A 22,147-nucleotide genomic window follows, 5' to 3' on the forward strand; every position below is an offset into this window, starting at 1 on the left:
TGAAAGAGCAAAAACAAATTCCTTTGCTATAAACACATTAATCTGAAACTGTAGCCATATTTGAGTGTTTTGTTTATTATTAGTTTCTTCATTATTGCCTTGGTACTTTACAGCATGGATGTAACATAATGAACATCCTTTTCCTACACCTGCTTAAACCTGCCATCTGCCCTGTTGGTGGAAATGGGAGATGCTGGTTATTCTCCTGTTCACTTCTAAAGCCCCAAGGCTCCATCTAGACTTCCTAAAAGTAGAATGGGAAGCAGATCTTTTAGTTATCAGACTCCTCTCCTTTGTTTAAGTCCCGGAGGCGGACACAATGTTTACCTTTAAGACGAGGCTCAAACGTTCCTGTCTGATAAAGGTTATAGTTAAAGGTGTTACGGTTATCCTTTCAGTGTTTTACATGTACATCTAAGGGGGTTGGCAGTTTCCCCATGGCATCTGTGCTCTGGAGGCCTTTTGGAGGTCTGGGCTTTCTCCTCTATATCTGCCTTCAGTACTGGAAGGGCGAGTCTTTGGCTACTCACGTCCTCTTTAAACCCTCTTTTTAAACAGAAATGTTCTGTTTTAAAAGAAAGAAATAATGAAAACAAATTCATAAAATATACATTGAGAAGGGCATACAAGTGATTTCTGCAATGTTGCACTTGTGACAATAGATCTGTTGTGCGACAAAGAAACCACTCCTGAGTGATACTCTGCCAGAAAGGACACATAAAAAAACATTCTAATTGAGTTTAATTTTCAATGTAATGAATTTATATCGCACCAATGCATAACATGTCATCTGAAGGCAGTTTACAGAGACATAGAAATCAGAACCTCCAGTAACTTTGAATTAAGGTTTTCTAAGGAAACCCAGCTGATAACATCCAGCCATTGACTTTTCAAGATTTGCTCCTGGTGCATCCCAACTGGGATTTCAAAGAGAAGCAGAGACACAAAACAACAACAAAGAAGCACTGAGCTATTAATGATTTATATGTTAGAAAATGCTACAGCAAACTAGCTCCACCGGTGGCTCTGCGCCTAAAACAGAAGACATTAAGCAGCCATGAGCCATCATGTCATCGAGATACTCCCAGTAAACATTGAGCCCATAGCTATATCTAGGAGAGAAACAGGACTAAGCACACAAAAACAGGCCCAAATCTATGCTATATAATTGAAGGCGTTTTGATAGCAACAGCCAACATTATACCAAACACAGCTGGGCCAAATATAGCTACCTTGACAAAAGAATCAGACAGAACATAAAGGTAGCAGTTGAATTAACAAATACAGACATAGTATAATAAGGCAGAATAATGTAAAGTGGTCCCTAAGTCCTCCATCAGTCTAAGCTTACTGTATAGAAGCATGTCAGCTTTCCAGGAGGAGTGAGTTCTTTAGGTCAGCAGCTTGATGCAATCTGTTGAATTCTTCTCATAGAAAACGGAGATAGACCCAAGGTCTATTTTATTCAAACTATGCAGCAATTTAGCCATAATTTCATAGGTCTGACTGGAAATAAGACTGCTAAAATGTCAAAACAAGTCCACTTTTGGGGGGAAATACAAAATAAAATCTCAATCACAAGGAAAATCGCCTTGGAAAACATTTGGAATCGCACATCCTGGTGGAGCAGACTCTGGCCTAAACAATCAATAAACATTAAAAAAGGGATAAATTACCCATTATAAGAGCACAGGTCGGGTGAAATAGTGACTCCCAGCTTATTACTCTGACCTCTTTATGTAAATAATAATAATAATTCAAGAAACTTCACAGATATCTCTCTCTGACAATAAAAAAACCTTTCGCTGTCTGTCCTATTACCTATATAAACAATCCCACTGTCACACCAGCTCCTCTGCTGTGTCCCACATACCTGCCAGAGATGGGGACTCGAGTTTGTGACTCGTACTCGAGTTGCACTTAAGTCGCATATTTAATGACTTCAGACTCGACTTAGACTTGCATTTGAAGGCCTTCAGACTCGATCGAGACTCGCGATTTCCGACTTGTGAACAATATTTTATTTTTTAAGTGTTTTTTGTTTTACTAACCTGACTGATTGGCGCTCGCCTTACCCGCACACAGAAGAGGTTAAAAAAAAAAAATGGCAGAGGGGCTGTCAAACAGTCATGTAGCACTGACGTCACTGACGCAACGCTACGTGACAACGCTACGTGACAACGCTACGTGACAACGCTACATGACAACGCTACGTGACAACGCTACCTGACAACGCTACGTAAAATATAAGCATGTATTTTTCACTTACCAGTTCAAGATAATGATAATTCCATAGATATAATAGCGACCTTTAAGCTATACCGTCTCAGTGAAGGAGATGAAAACACAAGGAGAAACAAGTAAGCACGTAAATTATTGAACTTATTTTTATTAATAATTTGATTAGAATTTATTGTGTGATTAATTTAATATTGCAACAGGCCTTCTCAAGACTTGAGACTTGACTTGGACTTGCAAAAAATGACTTGTGAACATTCATCACCCTAATCAGCAGTTGCAGCCATTTAAGGACGGATCCTGCACCTGCACAACGTCAGATGGTTGTCTACCCCCAGTGGTAACAAATTCAGGCCATTTTACACCAAGTCTAGCAACATCTGACCTGCTTGTTTTGTTTTTCTCTTTTTCCAGTTTGCTGCTCGTCTGAACCTGAACCCCCAACCTTGGACTCCCTGGCTTTGGCCCTGTGCTTGTCTGACCAAGATTACCTGGATTGTCCAAAAATAAACCCATCAAGCTTTGCCAGCTGCTCAGACCCAGTGTCAAGCCTTTGTTACTGTGTTTGTTTTCAGTTGTTTTGGTATGTTTTAAAATCCTCTATGTGTCCTGCTGCACAGGCTTGTCATGAAGTAAGGCTCTGTAGTTGTAGCTGTTTTCTTTTTTCACTTTGATTAATCTAACCCAGTCAAATGTCCTTTCACCTCTATTATTGCCTTACACCTCTTACAGTAAGAGCCATTCAAAATGGCCCTTCCCAGTCAACACTTGCTGAATGGGAGCCCACTTCCAGCCATTGGAGTGACCCCTTCCCTTTCACTAAATTACAGGGTCTGACCAGGAGAAGGCATTTCTTTTTAGATCTTATTGTCCACATATCATGACAGAAAGAATATTATAGTACAAAGATTGATATATAAAAAAGGAATTGCAGGGGACAAGCCAAGGACCCATCAAGGAAAGTGGAGAGACTTTGAATGGATATTACTGTAGTTAATCTGTGTTCAAAGAGCTCAGTTTATTTCCCACTATGACATCATGAGGGGAAGTAACCCCAGGCTCACACCGACTCCGGTCTTACCGTTGCGGTGCAGTGGGTGTGGCGCCGCAGTGATTCCAAGTCATTAAAAAGACGTAAACCTCTCTCACCGGCTGCTGCTCTCGCAAATATCCTTATTTGGGCCGTGTTATCGCGTGAAGTTACGTGAACTCAAGTGAACTTCTGTTCTCGCGAGTTAAATCTCCGGACCTGTTGCCGGAGCCGCAGAGCCGCACCGTAGTCAAAAAGGCGGTGTGAGAGGGGGTGTGCGGGAGTTGCGGTCTCCGTCGGCTCGGTAACCGCACCGGAGCCAGTGTGAGCAAGAGGTAAGCCGTTCAGAGACTTTAGTGTCTGTAGTCATTGTTTAACAGTAAGCTGTAGTAGCTGACACCAGTGTTATTTTCTGCAAAATATATTGTGATATTAAGTAAAATGGGTGCTCTCATTTCATTTTTTTTTTTTTTTTTTTAGGAAATTGCATTTTAAGTCATAGTTTTACATTCTGCATCAAATCCAGCCTTATTATTTTAATCTATTCTGAGAAAAAGTAAAATAAATCCTTTAAGGGATTTATGTTTTTTTAATTGTACAGTGCATCAATTTCCATGATTTTGCATTTCATGAATTTACTTTTGTGAGAAACGTTGAGCGTGACAAAAACACCCAGAGGGAGCTGGTAGTTTTGATGAAAAGCAAATCAGGAAAATATTCCAGGGAGGGGCTGCACAAGAACCTTCCACTGGTACCAGTAAACCCAGCTGGGAATCACTGCAAAGGACAGAGGGAAAAAACGATCAAATACAGTAAAGTAAAATAAGAAGTAAAAGTTATAAAAAAAATGTTATAAAAAACGTGTTAAGTCTTTAACAGAAAGACATAAATCGTGATTAAAACCATAAATTCTCTTTGCACTCCCTTTTTTCCCGCAATTTTCCCAGCAAATCCAATGCAGCTGAATAAATTATTGGAGTGTGAGCATCAATGATTTATCTGATTGTGTATTTACAGCATTGATTTATTCCTCCTCGCACTGTGCTGCACCTGTGGAGCAGATTTATTATGAGAGAACGCCACATGTCTCCACATGTGATATTCCCATTACCAGGGAGAAGAATGGCTGCCTGTCTGACAGATAATTGTTCATCTGAATACAAAGTTTAAACTCTTTAAATTTGATTGGGGAAGTAGTATGAACAAAAAGTCTCCTTTACCCCATCAACTCATTGTTTATGCTAAGTCAGCTGAGGAAAAATCCTTAAACACTGATAACAGAGATGAGATCGCTGCTGCAGATCGGCACTTTTCTGCCGACATCTGCACTATCTGAGGGTGCTGCACACATACTGGCCCACAGGCATGCTAACTAATACAAGCATACCCACACACACCCACACACACTTTCTCTAATCTGATTGTTCCAGAGAAGTGAATGTAAAATTGCAATCAGTGTAGCGCAATTATTAGCCTCCTGCAATTCAATCTGCTCTGCTTGCTACTTCCTCCACCACTGGAAATCAGCAAGTTTGCTGCAGAAAGGAAAGAGAGGGAAAAGTGAATAAAAATGAAGGGAGATTGGAAAATGATTGAAAAGAAACAAAATCAAATGCATTCACTTCTATCGCAGCAAAAGAGCAGAAGGAAACAATGGTTAGAGTGTTTTAAGAAATGTGCAACAATGGAGAAATAAATTGTGAGAGAATGGAGAAATAGCTAAAAGAACAAAAGCAAATAAAATAGTATTATTGAGAAAATTCATCAGAAAAAAAAAATAAAAGAAAATTTCAGGTGGGTGACAGGACGTGGAGGCACAGCCCACCTCATTCAGTCCACCAAAGTTTCTTCACCTGTAATCCGTTTGACACACAAATGTTCACACCTTCATGTGTTTGTTTTTATGAAGTCTGGAAGGTTAAAGGCTGCCGAATTTGGCTCCCAAATGTAGACTTCCTTTCCTACCCAGGATAGCGTTCTTACTGCTGAGCCCACGGAAGGTGAAGGAACGCGAGCTAGGAGGCTACAATTTACTGTATTTGTATGGAGCCTGTGCCAATGAGGACAGGGGCTGCTCTAAACTCAGCCCTCGGGAGCTGGATGGATCTGTAAACAAGGCAAAGGTTTTACACCAGAGGCAGATGTGGGCAGATGGATCTGAGGGTTTGGCATCCGCCTTGGCCCCCAGAGCAGGCCTCTGGGCAAGGTGCAGATATCAGCTGATGAGGTGTCCTAAAAGGCCAAGCCAAGGAAGGGTAATCCAAGAAAGATTAAATGTTGTTCTCACACACAGCCTTCAAAAACGGCTGAATTTACATTAACAGTTATTCCTCAAAAAATGTGACATGTATGATCCTTCTAAAACACAATTTTTCACCCAATTCAACAGAAAATCATCTCTTGTGAAGGTACCTAGCAATTCAGCCTCCATTTAAAGGGTCTGACAAGAAGGGAGACAAGGTTACAAAGTAAAACACATTCACTTTGGGGGAAAGATACTAAATAAAATCTGTAATCGAAAAAAGGAAATACTTAGACTTAGACAAACTTTATTGCCATCTTGTATATACAGAGTGTATATAGATTAGATTAGATTAGATTAGATTAGATGAGCTTTATTGATCTCACAGCGGAGAAATTCACAGGTCACATATTGGCATAGTACTTAAAGAAGGTGCAAACAAGGAGGGAAAAGGTGCATTAAGAATAAACAATATATATACAGTATATCCAGCATATAAAACTAAATTCCGATGCTGGTGGGCTCTCCTCATCCTCCGCAAGAGGTACATGCGCTTCTTTGCCCTTTTGACCAGTGAGGTGGTGTTTCCAGTCCAGGTGAGGGTGTCTGTGATTTGCACCCCCAAGAATCCTCAAGGTATGCTAGGCTGAGATGAAGAGTGGAGGAGAAAGCGTTCTCAGTGGAGCAGTTTTGGAGGTAGCAAAAACTGGCTCGGGTCGAATGTTGGGGGAGAATGGTGACGGTGTGTTCTTTTAGCGACTGCCATCCAGGCAAAGCTTACAGACATAATAATGTTCTCTAAAATAGCTTCATCTCTGGCAATCTGGTGAGCCCAGGGACGACGACTTAGGTGGGAAAACCATGTCTGCCATGTTGAAGTGAAACCAAAAACCAGCACACTGGATGATCTAGGACCAAATTCACCCGCTCTGCAAATTGCTTTCACTGGCCAAGTGAATTTCAAGATGAACAAAAGCTGGTGAAACTGCTGAACAGTTTGCAGGTTTCACATTCAGTGTGAACTCACTTTTAGGTGGTCAACCTAGAAAGCCTTTATTTAAACCTGCATTTTTTATTTTCTTGCTATTATTTGCTCTAAAGCATCACCTTTTATCTCTTGTTGTTCCAGTTTAATAGTGCAGCCATGATAATAATCACTTCTGAGGCCTCTGAATTGCTTCTCCATTATTGGTTTAAGGGAGGTCAGTAGATGTGCTGGTGTGATTAACCAAAGGAGCTGCAACCAGAGATGAAGCCTCAATAGGAGTTTGGCTCATTTCAATACTGTCTGAATTTGATGACTTTTTACACTTCTTACAGTAGCAGCCATTCAAAATGGCCCTTCCCAGTCAAACCCTTGTTGAATGGGAGCCCACTTCCAGCCACTGTAGTAACCCCTTCCTTCTCCTGGGCTTGCAGATTTTTTTACTCTGACTCCACCCTTTCAATAAATTAAAGGGTCTGACCAGGAGAAGGCATTTCTTTTTAGATCTTATTGTCCACATAAAGGACTAAATGGTTGGAAGTTGTAAAAAGTGACAAGTCATCCCAGTTAGTTCTAAAAGAGTTAAAAGCCAAAGAAATTGCTAGCACTTGTTTTTTCCTAATTAAAGTAGATATTTGTATTCCATGCAAATGTCTCTACTTAAGCACAGATGTGTCAAGTAATTAGGTACAAATACTTTTGTACTGTACTTAAAGCTACAGTGTGTACTTTTCAGCGACATCTAACTTCCAGACTGCAGACCGCAGCAACATGAACATCTCCCCCCACCGCTTCTCCCCCCCAACAGTACGGCGAGCGTTACGGGACAAAATGTCTTCCACGACGTCCGCATCACCTACCTTCTCAAGTGATGAGGTTTGTTTACATAGATAATTTTACAGATAGTATTTCATTAGTCTGTGTGTTCAGTACCGTCTCAGTTCATCTCTCTCAACTTGCCGTAGTTACTTTCGAGCGTAATGGGCGATCTCGCAATCGCTAGTTTGATGGCTCTGCGATGCCGTAGCGCAAAGATGTCTGCCTCCATGGCTGCGAGACCCGCTCCTATGTAATTATAAATAACGAATTCTAAGGCAACGCAAATATTTAGGTTAAGAGGCTGAGCTCGTAGATGATGATAAATAACATAGTTATGTATAATATATTACATTTCTGACTGTATATCCCTGTAATTATTACACACTGTAGCTTTAAGCACACTTTTTAGGTATATATACATTTTCATACAAGTATTTGTACTTTCTATTCCTTACATTTTTAAAACAAATGACACACGTTGCTCTGGCCTAGGTTTTATGTCTATAAATATTTATTTCCTGTCATGTGCTCCATCCATTGCAGATCATTGGCTCCATCCACATCTACTGAAAACTAGTGTAATTAGATGAGTCATATAACGCAAACAATCATTGGTTAGCAAATTGTCAAATTTGTGCTGACGCCAAAGGAAATCATCAGAAGCAAGCAGGTGTTCTTCAAACTGCTAACGTGAATTGTCTATGCCATGCTACAATGTGGGATTCAGAAAAAGATGTTGAAATGTCTGAAAGGTCGGACACAGGCGAGAGCGTATCGGGAGATGGAGACCAACAAGACCTCCCTCATTCTTGGCCCTATCTCTAAGGGTTTTTAGAAATACTCGGAAAACTGAGCTTTCAATTCATATAGTGGCATCTGGCTATTTTCTGTTTTTTAAAGGTTACTTTATAAAATTATACTTTAAGTAGTGTTTGGAGCACATACTTTTCAAGTTGATACTTCAACTTTTACCAGAGTGTTTTTAAACTGCAGTATCTATAATTCTACTTAGTATAAGTAGACGTATATATAAAAATTATACACATTTGATACTTAAGTAACAAATGTGTATAATTTTGACACCACTGCTTAAGGAATTAAAATCCTGCATATTTATAAAAACCTTTCCAAGTCTGGTTTGTAGAAGTATGACTGTAGCTTAGCCCAGTATACCACTGTTTCTTTAGGCTCAATAACTCTATAACCAGCCAAGTCTAATAGAAGGACACCGAGCACAGCCCTCACTGCCTCACTGAACAGCCAATATTTTGGGCAAATTATTCCATTACTCCTTCAAGTGAGCAGTGAGCCAAATAAAGCAAGCTGTTCTACTTTGTGCATTGTGTGTGTGTGTGTGGGTTGGTGTGTGTGTGAACATCAGAACCCCGAACAGGAACCTGAAAGGGGACGTAATTGAAACCAGCTGTTCCACTGAGGCGGTGCAGGAATGAGGCCAGAGCAGCACATTCTCTGGATTTGGGTTGAGAAAGAGACCAAGTTTAAAGAGAAGAAGAAGAGTGGAGAAGGTAGAGAAACGGGAGAGAGTGCGGGAAGTTTGTGCAGAGAGGGAGTCTTTTATCTTGCTGGGAGAGAGAGACTTTGATTATTTCTCTGCTGAATTTTGTGACAAATTGATGCTTTTTTTGTACCCTGAAGAAGTCTTGAAGTGGCAGACAGCTTGCTGACGGGACTAGCTCACCAAAAATAAAACGATTAGTGGCAGCAGCAAGTGAAAGGAACTCTATTGTTAAAGGGAGGCCTGTCTTTTTATATTTATCTTTTTCTTTGGTTTGTTTACTGCACTCTTTGTGGCTGTTAAAGTAAGCTGAAAAAGATTTGATCATTTCATTCCCCCTGAATCATCACATTGCACTTACCTTTATCCAGCCAAAATGTCTGGAAGGTAAAAACTTTTATAGCAGAACCTTCATGGACATTGAAAACTGCTGATGCTCTGGGCTTTCAGGAAGCAGGATATTAGCAATAGACTCTTTGGACTTGTTGGGGTTGTGAACTGGACTCTCTATGGATCAGATGAGCTTCCAGAGACACGATCAGAACCCATCAGATTAGGGTCTGGGTATTATTACCCAGAACAGCCAAATAGTATTCACACCATTAAATATTAATGAGTATCCATTCATTAAATTAATATTTAATGAAACATCACAGCAAGGAAGACACTAATCGATTAGCCTACCAAAAAAGAAAACAAGAATCAAGAGTTATCTTAATAAACGCATCACTAATTTAAAATCACAAGCTACATTTTGGGGAAAAAAAGTCAAGGGCTTTAAATGTTTGTTCTGATTGGAAATCCTGGCGTATGTTCAGTGCCTGTGCACTTCTTAGACACCACAATGACTCAGAAAGAAATTGTAGCAGTGACCCAAACAGCCGACTTAGGTTAAGTTGACAAAAAAGCAAGCCTGCAAAACCTAAAACTCTAAACATTAAAATCATTTTCTTATTTAATTTTTGTACAAATATAACAAATTTAATCCATCTATCCATCCATCCGTTTTCTTGCTCTTTATCCGGGGCCTGGTCGCGGAGGCAGCAGCCTAAGCAGAGAGCCAAGACTTGCTCTGGGGGGACCCCACAGCGACACCAGATCAGCTCAGAGATATAGTCCCTCCAATGTGTCCTGGGCCTTCCATGAGGCCTCCTCCCAATAGGACATGCCCGGAACAGATGCCCGAGCCTCTTCAGCTGGCTCCTTGACGTGGAGAAGCAACGACTCTACTCCAAGCTCCTCCCAGGTAACTGAGCTCCTCACCTCATCTCGAAGGGTTAACCCAGCCACCCTGCAAAGAAAAAGTTGGCCGCTTGTATTCCCAATCTTCTACTTTCAATCATTACCCACATCTCATGAGGTGGCCATAGGTGAGGGTGGGAACGTAGATCGATCGGTATATTGAGAGCTTTGCCCCCTGACTCAGCTCCCTCTTCACCAAGACCGTCCGATACAATGACCGCAACGCTGCCGACGCTGCCGATTTCACTCTCCATCTGTCCCTCACTCTTGAACAAGACATTGAGATACTTGAGCTCCTTCACTTTAGACAAGGACTCTCCACCAACCTGAAGAGGGGAGTCAACCTTTCTCCTGTGGAGAACTATGGCCTCTGATTTGGAGGTGCTGATCCTCATACCTGCTGCTTCACGCTCGGCCACAAACCACCCCAGTGCACACCAAAGGTTCTGGTTTGATAAGGTCAACAAGACAACATCATCTGCAAACCACAGAAATTATATTCTGAGGTTCACAAACTGGACACCCTCCTGTCCCTGACTGTGTATAGACATTTTGTCTAGAAATGTAATGAACAGAACTGGTGACAAAGGGCAGCCCTTGCAGAGACCAACATGCACCAGGAACGGGTCTGATTTACTTACAGACAGCCCTTAACAGAGGGCCCCGGACCCCATACTACCTAAGCACCCCCCACAGGGCACCACAAGGGACACACAGACCCTAACAATAAGCTGATAGATGACACAACTATTAAGTCAATCATCAACCTCAAGCTTAGGGTGTCCTGGTGCCACGTGTAGTTATGGACACCCTTGTGCTCATACATGCTGTTTATTATAAACAAACTGTAATTAGCACAGATGTCCAATAACAGAACACTGCTCGGGTTCGGATCGAGGAGGCTGTTCCTCCAAATCACCCCTGTCCAGGTTGCTGTGGCTGCCCACATGGGCGTTGAAGTCCCCCAGTAGAAAAATGGAGTCCCCGGTTGGAGCATAATATAGTAACACCTCCGATGCACTCCAAGAAGGTCGGTTACTCTGCACTGATGTTGGGCCCATAGGCTGAGACAACAGTGAGAGATCTATCCACGAGCTGAAAGCATACAGAAGTGACCCTCTCGTTCACTGGACTGAACTCCAACATGTGACGACTGAGCTGGAGGGCAATGAGCAATGTCACCCCAGCCTGCCGCCTCTCCCCATTGACAATGCCAGAGAAGTAGCGTCCAGGCTCTTTCCAGGAGAAGGGATCCAGAACCCAAGCTGTGTGTCGAGGTGAGACTTAATATATCTAGCGATACCTCTACCTCTCGCACAAGCTCAGGTTCCTTCACTCCCTGCGAGGTGAAGTTCCATGTCACTACAGCCAGAAGCTCGTGCGCAGACCGGCTCGTCAAGGTATCCCACCTTGACCGCCAGCTAGTCCTCTCTGCACCCGACCACTACTCCAGGTGGTGGGACCACAGAAGGGCACAGATTTAATCCAGTTTATTTTTATATCACTGGGATCCACTGATCCTTTAGTAAACATGAATCATTTCACCATGTTCACTCTGCTTTAAATGTAGGACCCAGTTATGACTGTAAAAGTTTCTAAAATCGTCACAGTATTTCACTAAAACTAAGAAAGTAGCACATCAGCCATTTTCTTCCACAGGCTCTGTTTCTCAGGGAACAGACTTTAAAAAACTTCTGTTAGTCTATATGTTAGTGAATGATTTAGCTCCAAAATACTCTTGCCAGAGGATCAACCAACCAGAGCTCTCAGGGGTCTTATTTACAAAGCAGTTGACCTAAGATGAGGTTAGAAACGTACAGTACTACACTTCCTAGTACATGCTTAGTATTACAGGCACACTATTAGTACACACTTAGTACTACAGACGGTGAGCAGGAGAATGTGTTTAAAAGACAGCAGCACCACTAAAGCTGTAAGAGAAAGGGAAATGGGGTAGGAGAAAATTGTAGATTGAGTTAATGCGTGACTTTTATATTACGGCAGGCCCTTTTAACATTTATTTAAAAAACTCTCGTCTCTGTTGTTTCATTTGTAGATCATTACAATAGGATACTTCCATTTCAGAAGCACTTTCCTAGTCGGAACTAATAAATATAATACTTTTCTTTAATTAAGATTTTACAGCAGAAACTGCATTTCAAAAAGTAACACAAATATATTATAATAAGTATGCTGGTGAAGATTCTCAGTCATCCACGTCATAGTCATTTAAAAGTAAAAGAATAATCCAACGTATTTTTTTTTCCAATTTTAAAGTTATTTTGCTTCCTACCCAGGAAGCTTTTTCAATTCAAAATGTCAGAATTAGCGTTGTGTTCCAAAGCCATGTTTTGGTTCAGAAAACATGCCAATTGATAGGGTAGAACAGGTCCGCCCATTAGGTACGGGGAGTCATTGAGATCTTTTTTAGCCTGCAATATCCGATACTGGTCTAAGCCTCTGAAAGGGGGGTCGTTAGGGGCATTGTTGGCCTGGCTGACCAGGCGAGATGTTTTGGTCCCTTGCATAGCAATGGGGGTTGAGATGATAGCAGGAAGAAATTAACTCTATCGCTGAGTTGTAGGTTTTTGAGAGCTGAAACCTGAGTCCCCCTCTGTTTAAGGTTGTTTTTTTCTCTCTTATCATGAATGGCTTCCTTCACGTCTCTCTCAAACCACCTGTCTTCTTTGTCCAAAATGTGAACATTCTGGTCCTCCAAAGAATGTCCTTTGTCGATAAGGTGTAGATGTACAGCAGAGTCTTCTCCAGAGGAAGTAGCTCTTCAGTGTTGGGCCATGCGTCTGTGGAGATGTTGTTTGGTTTCTCCAATATAGAGATCAGACCATTCCTCACTGCATATTTGTTCTGGGGATTTGGTCTTTAAAAAGCAATACCCTCTGTCTACGGGTCTGTGTGGTTTAAAATGTTCTGGGATTTTGTGTTTGGAGAAAATCCTCTTGAGTTTTTCAGAGATTCCAGCAACATATGAGATGGTGATGTTTTTGTGATTAATCTTCTCTTATGTTCTGTGGCCTGTCTTTTGTATTTCCATACTTTGACAAACGCCCAGTTTGGGTATCCACAGATTTGAAGAGCATCTTTGATGTGTTTGTGTTCTTTGTGCTTCTGTTTTAGTAGGGACATGCTCGACCTGCTGTTGAAAGGTTCTGATGACAGAAAGTTTGTGTTGCAGTTGGTGGTCAGACTCAAAAACATCAGTGTTGAGTGTTCTATCTCCTTCCATTCTCACCAAACAGTTCAGAAAATGTAGCTCGTTGTCATTGGCATCCCCTCTGGTGAACTTGATGTTTCAATTAGAACTTCAAATGTTCTCCCATATAAATCAATTTAGCAAAACATTTGAAAGAAAAACTAAGTAATGTTTTGAATAAATGAAGCAAACAGCGGTAGCTTCCTTTCATTTCCCCCCCCAGCTTTCATTTCTTTCCCATCGGTTTGTCTCTTTCTAAGTCTTGTTTTAAACCTTCTGCTCAAAGACATCATCAGCTGTCTGTTGTAACTCCTCTTCACTTCTTTTCATCCCTCTCCCATTGTTACTCAGATCCCTTTCTATTGTTTTCATTCATCTTTTCTTTTCATTTCTCCTCATGTTTTTTTCTTCTCATCCTCTGCCCGGTCACAAAGATACCTTTTGATCTGCTCTGTTCTGTCATTTGGGTCGACTCTATCTTTCTCCTCCTCTCTCTGAGGCTGCTGGTGCTCTTCCTCTCATTCATAGTAGAGTGCAGGCCTTGTGAGAGACAATCAGTGGGCCATTTTGCTTTCTTTCTTTTTTTTCAAAACCATTTTTCAGGCAGACAGCTTCTGATTCATGTGCCCATCATCCCGTCTGCCCGAGGGCTTCGGGGCTAGGCACAAAAGATGCAAGCAGTCAAGCATCTCTTTTTCGCCTCTCTACAGTCATTTTCATTGCTCTTCCTCAACTTCAGCCTCTTTTTTTCACTCATTTGCCTGTCAAGGCACAGCAGTCAACTTTTTCCTCAGTATCTGCACTCCAACAGTTCACCCGTCTTTGTACTTTTCTCCCTAATCTCTCCCTTTTTCTTTCTCCCTGGTTTTCTTAAGGTGCGTTAACACAGAATGCAATCAGCGCGAATGGAAAATTGCTGTGTTGCACATGGGAACAAAGTGGAGCAAAAATACACTAGAGTTCAACAGTCTGAACTTTTCCTTCAATTTGCATTAACCAATTAGGGATTGGATGTTTAATGTAGGGGGAAGGAGCACAGCAGAGATAAATCTATTTTCTTTATCTCTAAACATAACATGCAGCACCATGACTCTCTCTGTAAAATCAGGGTCTGTCAGGTAGACTTAAATGAACAAACAGGAACCTAAAAGTGCAGTAGAAGCCATTCAAAATGACAATTCCCAGTCAAAAGCCAGCCGACAGGCAGCCCACTTCCCTGCAACTCCCAGTGAAATCCCCTCCAACTTCCACTGGAGTTACCCCCTCCTTATCCTGGGCGTGCATACGTTTTTATTCTAACTCCACCCTTTCACTGAATTACAGGGTCTGACCAGGAGAATGCACTTCTCTTTAGATCTTAATGTCCACTAAGCAAAAAAGAATATTTTAGTACAAAGATTGATTTTTAGAAAGGAATTGTAGGGACCAGCCAAGGACCAGCCAAGAACCAGCCAAGAACCAGCAAAGGGCCCATCAAGGAAAGTAGGAAATTTTGAATGGCTACTACTATAGATAGATGCTCCTCCTATTTGATGACGCGTGAAATGAGCTGTGGCAAAATTTTGCCACATTATGTGGATTGCTGAAATGAAAAACCAAGAGATCAGTGGCAGGTCAATATTTAGTTTGGTTCATTTGGAACCTTTTTAGTCTTCTTGGCTCCCTGACATAACAGATCTTTTTGCCCATTTCTCTGTAGGAAATTGAATTAAGTGTATTCTGATGGAAACCAGCATGGAGATCTGGAAGTCAGCTCCAGAAAACATTGTTTTTTTTTGTCGCTCAATAAATTTCCCACCCTGAAAAATTATGCATCATTTGAAGAGTTGAACTGCAGTTTAGAGCACAGATAAAATGATTCATCAGCTACTTGACTGTTTGGACTGAAGCACAGACTCATTATAAGAGTGTAAGGATTTCCTCCTGTTAGCTTAGCTTACAATAAACAGTAATGAAAAGTTAAACTATAAATTAAAAGTTTAAAGTAGCTTTTTTGATGGGCTGTAGTTTCATTACCATGAAAGTAAAATAAATGGTGTCATGATTTTGCCGTTCTGGTCTTTTTGATTTATCAGTAACACAATGATATACGTCATTCTGTATTCATTTATTTTTTGTCATTTCTTTTATTTCCATGTAGTGTCATCTAAGTTATTTTCTTATTATAGTTAAGCAGTGTTGTATTTTTTTGTTACTCTCTGCTACCCCCTTGGGCCATTATCCTTTCCCCTAGCTAGATGCTTCTGTTGAAACATTCTCCCAATCAGTTGATTACTCCATCCATTGTTTGTTTGACATGTATACTCCTCTACAGTCACTGTTTGCTGGATTATCTTCATTTCTTTGGTTTATTCCTCCCCAGTGTGTCCTTGTTTTTGTTTCCTGAGTTTCTTGTCGGTCGGTTCTGCACTATGGCTTCCGTATTTTTACTCCTTTGTTAAATTTTGCAAGAAAACATCTCTACCTTTCCGTCTCTGCATTTGGGTCCTCCACAAGAATCCACTAGTCCTGACAACCAGATGTATTGGCCTCAAACACAGAAATGTTTCATATAGAAATGCAGTGACATATACAATATCAGAGATGGCTGAGTAAAACAAATATGGCTGAGCCGGAGAACGCATTCCACTATTCAGTATGTTTTAGCTGGAATACCCTGCATTTCCCTTTGAAAAAAGAACAAAATAGTTTGATTTTTTCAATTACAGGCAGTGGTAACTGCCTGTAACAGTGGTAACTGTTACAGGCAGTTTGAGTGGTAACTAGGCAGTCACCTAGTTACCACTCAAAGCTGTGCATCCTGGGAAACGGCAGAGGTTCAATCCTCGAGTAAAAACGAAAATATAGGACTAATTTTACAGCAGAATATACTAAAGTATATCAACATCTAGTTAGGGGAGGAACAGTGGTGGATCTAGACCAAATCTACGAGGGGGACAGGAGGGGGGCAGCTGGGGAATATGATAACCATCTCCCTAAAATGAGTTTTTGGAACTTGGGATGTCTGTAAAGCAGTCTGCACCTTTGTAATTGTTCTGTGTGGCAGAGTTACTGCCATCAACCTCCAAGTTGCTTACTGCTGGTGAAAGCTGGGGGACCATGACAGAGGGGTCAATCAGCTAATCGTAGGTTGACATATTATCAAAAAAGTATTAGAAATACATGATACATGAAAACCTACTTGGTGTTGGTTTAAGTAAGAGTTCAAACATGTTGGTTCATATATAAAGTTGTCAGTGGTGCGAGGGAGTTTTTCATCCTCTGTTAGATGTGTGTTTTTAGAGGGTGTGTCTGTCACATCATGTTATGCATTACGAGATGCTAAGCAGTCATAGTGAAGGACAGGCGTTTCTCATCCATTTATGAGGCCGTCAGCAAGAAAGCCAGCCAAGCATTTTGATGACCTATGACTCAACACAGAGCTTCATCCTACAGGATAACATACCGACTGAGCTGAGGCACATACAGGTTCAAACGGGGCACGCATAAACCCATGACACTGGGATAGAAGATCCTATTTTACCCTGCTGAACCCTTTCAAAGCCTATATGCTACAGGCATTTATATGATGAAATACTGCCTCTGGCATTACACTAAATATATGCATTCATTATTAAACATCAGTTATTTTCTGGAGCTATTTTTCCAACCCAGAAGAAAGACACTTGCCTTCACTACGACATTTCCTCTCTCCATGTCAGTGCTGTCCATTTTATTACATTGTTCTATTTCTGGCAATAAGCTCCTTTGCAGGAAGAATAAACAAACTTGGAGGCCACTTGTAGCTAAAAAAACGAATTTCCATGACTTAGAAGTTTGCTAGGAAAGAACAGTTGCTGCTTTGGTGCAGAAAATCTCCTAGAAGAGCCACTTCATCAGCTCTTGTGCCCCTTGTGTTAGCACTTGCTAACGCTTAGTTAGTGGGGATGTCAAATGTCCTCCGAAACATTTTTTGTGTTTGATAAACATTTATTGAAAAATATACAGACGATCAAATAAACAAAGAAGAGTGTTCAGACATCTATTCAAACAGCAGTCAGGGAGGGGTCATTTATGTAGAAGAAAACTTCAAATCACAATATAAATCAAAACTTTAATTTGACTAAAGTTGAATTATTTAGAAAAAAGATTAGTGTTAAATCAAACTGACCAACTTGGACATGTATTCGTAAAACAAAATAATACTTAGGGCCTGGTTTTGACAAAAGAGAACATTATCATATTGTTAGTAATATTCTTATGGATGATGTGCGAGTCTGTTAAACCCTAATAATGCCTGCCTTCTGCATGTCAGAACTAATGTTTTCCTCAGTAGTTTATCTAAATAACATGGTTCCTTCGGTCAGAATATCAAGTCTCTATTATGCACCTGGCAAAGATTTGGGAATGGAATGAAAACTGTGTTCTTGATCTAATAACAAAGTGTAATATTTTGGCTGGAGCCATGGATGTCTCCTGATTTAAAAACATGTATGATGCGATGACGGGATGATATGGCAGACCAGAGCTGCATAAAATGCTTCTGTAACTGTAAATCGGTGCCACTTCATGAGAAGTGAGCCTGGTTGGTAAGCGCTGTCTTCTGTAAAGCTAAGCAACTTCTCTGATCTGAGTAACATTACAATTTCTGTCAAAATATGTTGTCATATCTCCTGGTTATTCAATACTTATACCAGGGGTTGACGTTAAGGATTTTTAACACTTGCCCGACTTTCACATTTAATTTGCCCAGAAACAATTTTTACTTGCCCAGTATAATGTTTGATAAATATAGTTCCTAATATTCATTTTTGTATATATATCAATGAAACATGTTTATTTTTTAAATGTTTTTGTATTTTTTAAGTTTCCAGGTTCCTGGTGTGTATCTGCATGCGTCAGATGATGAACTCAAGCCTACATTACCGTGTTAACATGCTTTTCAATCATTCCTGCATATTCTTTTCAAACTAAACTTGGTTTCAAACTGTAGTGTGCTTGGAAAAATATCAATTGTAATGTTAAAAATCTAAAAAAAAACTTGACAGGTTAAAAACTTAAGATAAATCACAAGACAGAAGTCAATGTCACAAATGAATAACTTTTATTTTAGAGTCACAGTATGTTTATACAAGATAATACTATTAATATAATGTGACTTTTCTAGAGAATCATTATACATAGTTATTTTATACAGAGTTTCCACAATCTTACATAAATTCAGAATTCCCTGACTTTTAACTGACTCAGGAAACAATAATAAATAAAATAAAATAAAAGACAATAATAATAACATAACAGGTCATCAATTTAACATGTTTAGCTCTATAACATTTAAATGCACCTCTCCAATGTCTAAGAGAGAAAAATGAATGAAAATTTTTTAAGGTATGACCTGCATCACTGTACAGAAGACTGTCATATGACAGAGCTTTCTAGAATGTTTGTCATTTTGGTAACTACATCAAAATGACCGCTAGGTGGACAAAAATCACCCAGCTTTTTCAAATCACACGAGAATGTGTACAAAACAACGCAAATGGCGCCGGCAACGCTTCTGGGTTGTTTTCATCGAAGTAATTTTGAGTAATAAATAATTTTTTTGCAATCATTGCACTTGCCCGGCGGGATAATGCAATGAAATTTGTACTCTCGCAACAAAGAAAACTACTTTTAAGATCGGGCGATGGTTAACATCGAGCCCTGTATACATTATGATGGGTTATTTAAAGAGTTCGTTCAGAATGATCTCTTCTCAGGAGCTTCAACGTGGAAATGCAGAGATTTCCTTAACAAAATGGTCAAAAGGCATTTCTTTTTATGACAAAAACCGTTTAAAGAGCTAAAACGACCCCACAAAGTAATGTAAAACAAGCAAGAATCCCAATTCACCCGGGCTTCCGGTTGAAAAATATTCATGTGTGCCCTGTTTTACTATGCCTCCCAGATATAGGTGCCAGTTTCAGAAGAGCCATTAGAATCTAAAAAATAATTAAGCAGACAACATTTAATGAGCAGAAGCATTCCGAGTGTTTTGTCAGTCCTTGTTAGCTTGCTTCTATTTGTTACTTTGGGGAATTCATTGATCAGGGCTGAGCAGGAGTTTGTTTACTCCTCGGGGGATGGGATTAGTTCTTGGAGTACTTGAGAGATTAAATTTCTAATCTTTTAATCAGTGGTGAATATTTATGATTGAACATGTGATCTTGGTGTTTACTGTAGAGGAGCATATCATGGATTTATCTGCATTTATCTTTACAGAACCTTTAAGTTTTTTTGCCTAATGTAGCCAAAGAAAGTAAGAATTCATTATGTATGATCTTTTAAACATTTTTATTAGACAATATGGCAGCAGAATGACAGCGTTTGATCAGTGTTTAGGATAAACATGGTAGTTTCTGAGCAAGAACTAATTTAAAAATACTTTTTAGTCATTTATTTCCCATATACTGACCTAATCATTTAGTTGAAATAGAATGAAATAAAATTAACAGAGAACAAGCTGTAGAGATAAACAGTTTGTGATTCATCTGGAGTTTACTAACAATCAGTAATGATAGTAGCCTCTATGTTACTAACTGAAGAAAAAACTGGTTTCTCTATCAGAATGCTGATGGTTGTTGGTGCAGCCGTTCACAGCAAGAAATCATTTCCTAAATTAATATTCTATCTGCTCAAAATATTGAAGTGCTTATTAACAGTGAATGAGGAGTGAGCGTAGGCAGTTATAGACAGGGCCCACCACAGGGGACAGTGCCCCTGTAGTGGCCCTTTTGCTAAATACATGATACCAATAACAATACTGTTTCTCATGATGGCATGTGAACACAAAAAATACTAATGTATCTCTTGGAATTTTTATTTTTGACCGTGTAAATTTAAAAACAATTTCATATTGAAGGTGTTTCACTTTTAGTTTCAGCTAAAGATCAGGGTCTGCAACCTGCACCTGTGTGTTACAGAGGACCTAGAGTCACTGAAATGAAAAACGTATGTTTAATATGTAACATTTAAATCATGAATTTTGAAATCCAATTTGAAAAGCATTTTCTAATTGCATATTTGAAATTGATTATTACAGTGGGATTGTAAATTGGATTTGTTAATTTATTATTAAATACTGAAATTTAAAAATGTATTTTCAGATCTATGACTGAAAAAAAAAAAGAAATTCCTAAATCTGATCATAGATACCTTTCCTAATCACAAGTTATTCCTTTTTGCATTTCTATCTTTCATCTTGCAGAAACTGACTGCACAGATGACCTTTTGGGGTATTCTTTCACCCAGTAGTCTAGTTGTAAAAAAGAAAAGAATGGGCATGGTGGATTTTTTTTTTTTTTTTTTGGAAGCATACATGCTTAGCCTAATGAATATAGGCTGTTAACCTAAAGCACTATGCATGGTCTGGGTGTTAGATGTCAGGTACACCGGGCAATGACCTTGACCAAGACACCTTACAGTAGAACTGCAGTCAGTCCCTGGACTGGGATGGCTATCACTGCTCCTACAGAGTTAGCATGGCTAGCACACTGAAGTTATCAAATCCTTATCTTTAAGTAATACACTTACTCCTACCAATATTAGTCCTCAAAAAATATTTATTTATGAAACGTTTCCCTCTACCATCCTCTCTTCCCTCAGTTTACAACTGCAGGGAGTGCACAGTTAGCATGGCTATCACTGCCCCTTCATAGTTAGCATGGCTATCACTGCCCCTACATAGTTAGCATGGCTATCACTGCCCCTACATAGTTAGCATGGCTATCACTGCCCCTACATAGGCAAGGCAAGGCACATTTATTTGTATAGCACCATTCAGTACAAAGACAATGCAAAGTGCTTTACATGATTAAAATACAGGAAGATAAAACAGAAAAAAAAAGCTAACTAACATAGTTTGCATGGCTATCGCTGCCCCTACATAGTTAGCATGGCTCTCACTGCCCCTACATAGTTACCATGGCTATCACTGCCCCTACAGAGTTAGCATGCCTATCACTGCCCCTACAGAGTTAGCATGGCTAGCACTGCCTCTAGATAGTTAGCATGGCTATCACTGCCCCTAGGTAGTTAGCATGGCTAGCCCTGCCCCTACATAGTTAGCTTGGCTATCACTGCCCCTAGATAGTTAGCATGGCTAGCACTGCCCCTACATAGTTAGCATGGCTATCACTGCCCCTAGATAATTAGCATGGCTAGCACTGCCCCTACATAGTTAGCATGGCTATCACTGCCCCTAGATAATTAGCATGGCTAGCACTGCCCCTACATAGTTAGCATGGCTAGCACTGCCCCTACATAGTTAGCATGGCTATCACTGCCCCTACAGAGTTAGCATGGCTAGCACTGTCCCTACAGAGTTAGCATGGCTAGCGATGCCTCTATATAGTTAGAGAATCATTTTCCACTTGGATCATCTTCATAGTCATGGTAGGACATTTCTTTGATTTGATTCATTTTGCTCAGGCTTTTCGTTAGCCACGAGCCCGCCAAATGTTGAAAGGGCGATACTACAGTTAATATATAGTAGAAATTGTACGGATACAGTAATAAAATGTCACAAGGGATGGTATGGGGGGGATGGTCATTTAAGAAGGGCGATGATTTTTAAGATTTTTTAAGAAGGGGGAAGCCATCCCCCCTCAACTCGAGTACTGCTTATACCTTTTCAAAACTACTATTTTCCCATTAATCACAGCAAGTAAAGCCACTTGAAAATAGCAGGGTAGAACCTTCCAACCTGTATCATATGTGATACAAATTATACAACCAGACTGTTGAGGGAGTGTTGGACTAGTGGTTAGAGCAGTGTGTTTGTGCTCTGAGAAGGTTGCAAGAACCCGGTTCAATCCCCACAGCCTCCACTCTGGGTTCCTGAGCAA

Source organism: Cyprinodon tularosa, unplaced genomic scaffold (genome assembly GCF_016077235.1).
Source record: "Cyprinodon tularosa strain WSP-4 unplaced genomic scaffold, ASM1607723v1 ctg405, whole genome shotgun sequence".
Classification (NCBI taxonomy): domain Eukaryota; kingdom Metazoa; phylum Chordata; class Actinopteri; order Cyprinodontiformes; family Cyprinodontidae; genus Cyprinodon; species Cyprinodon tularosa.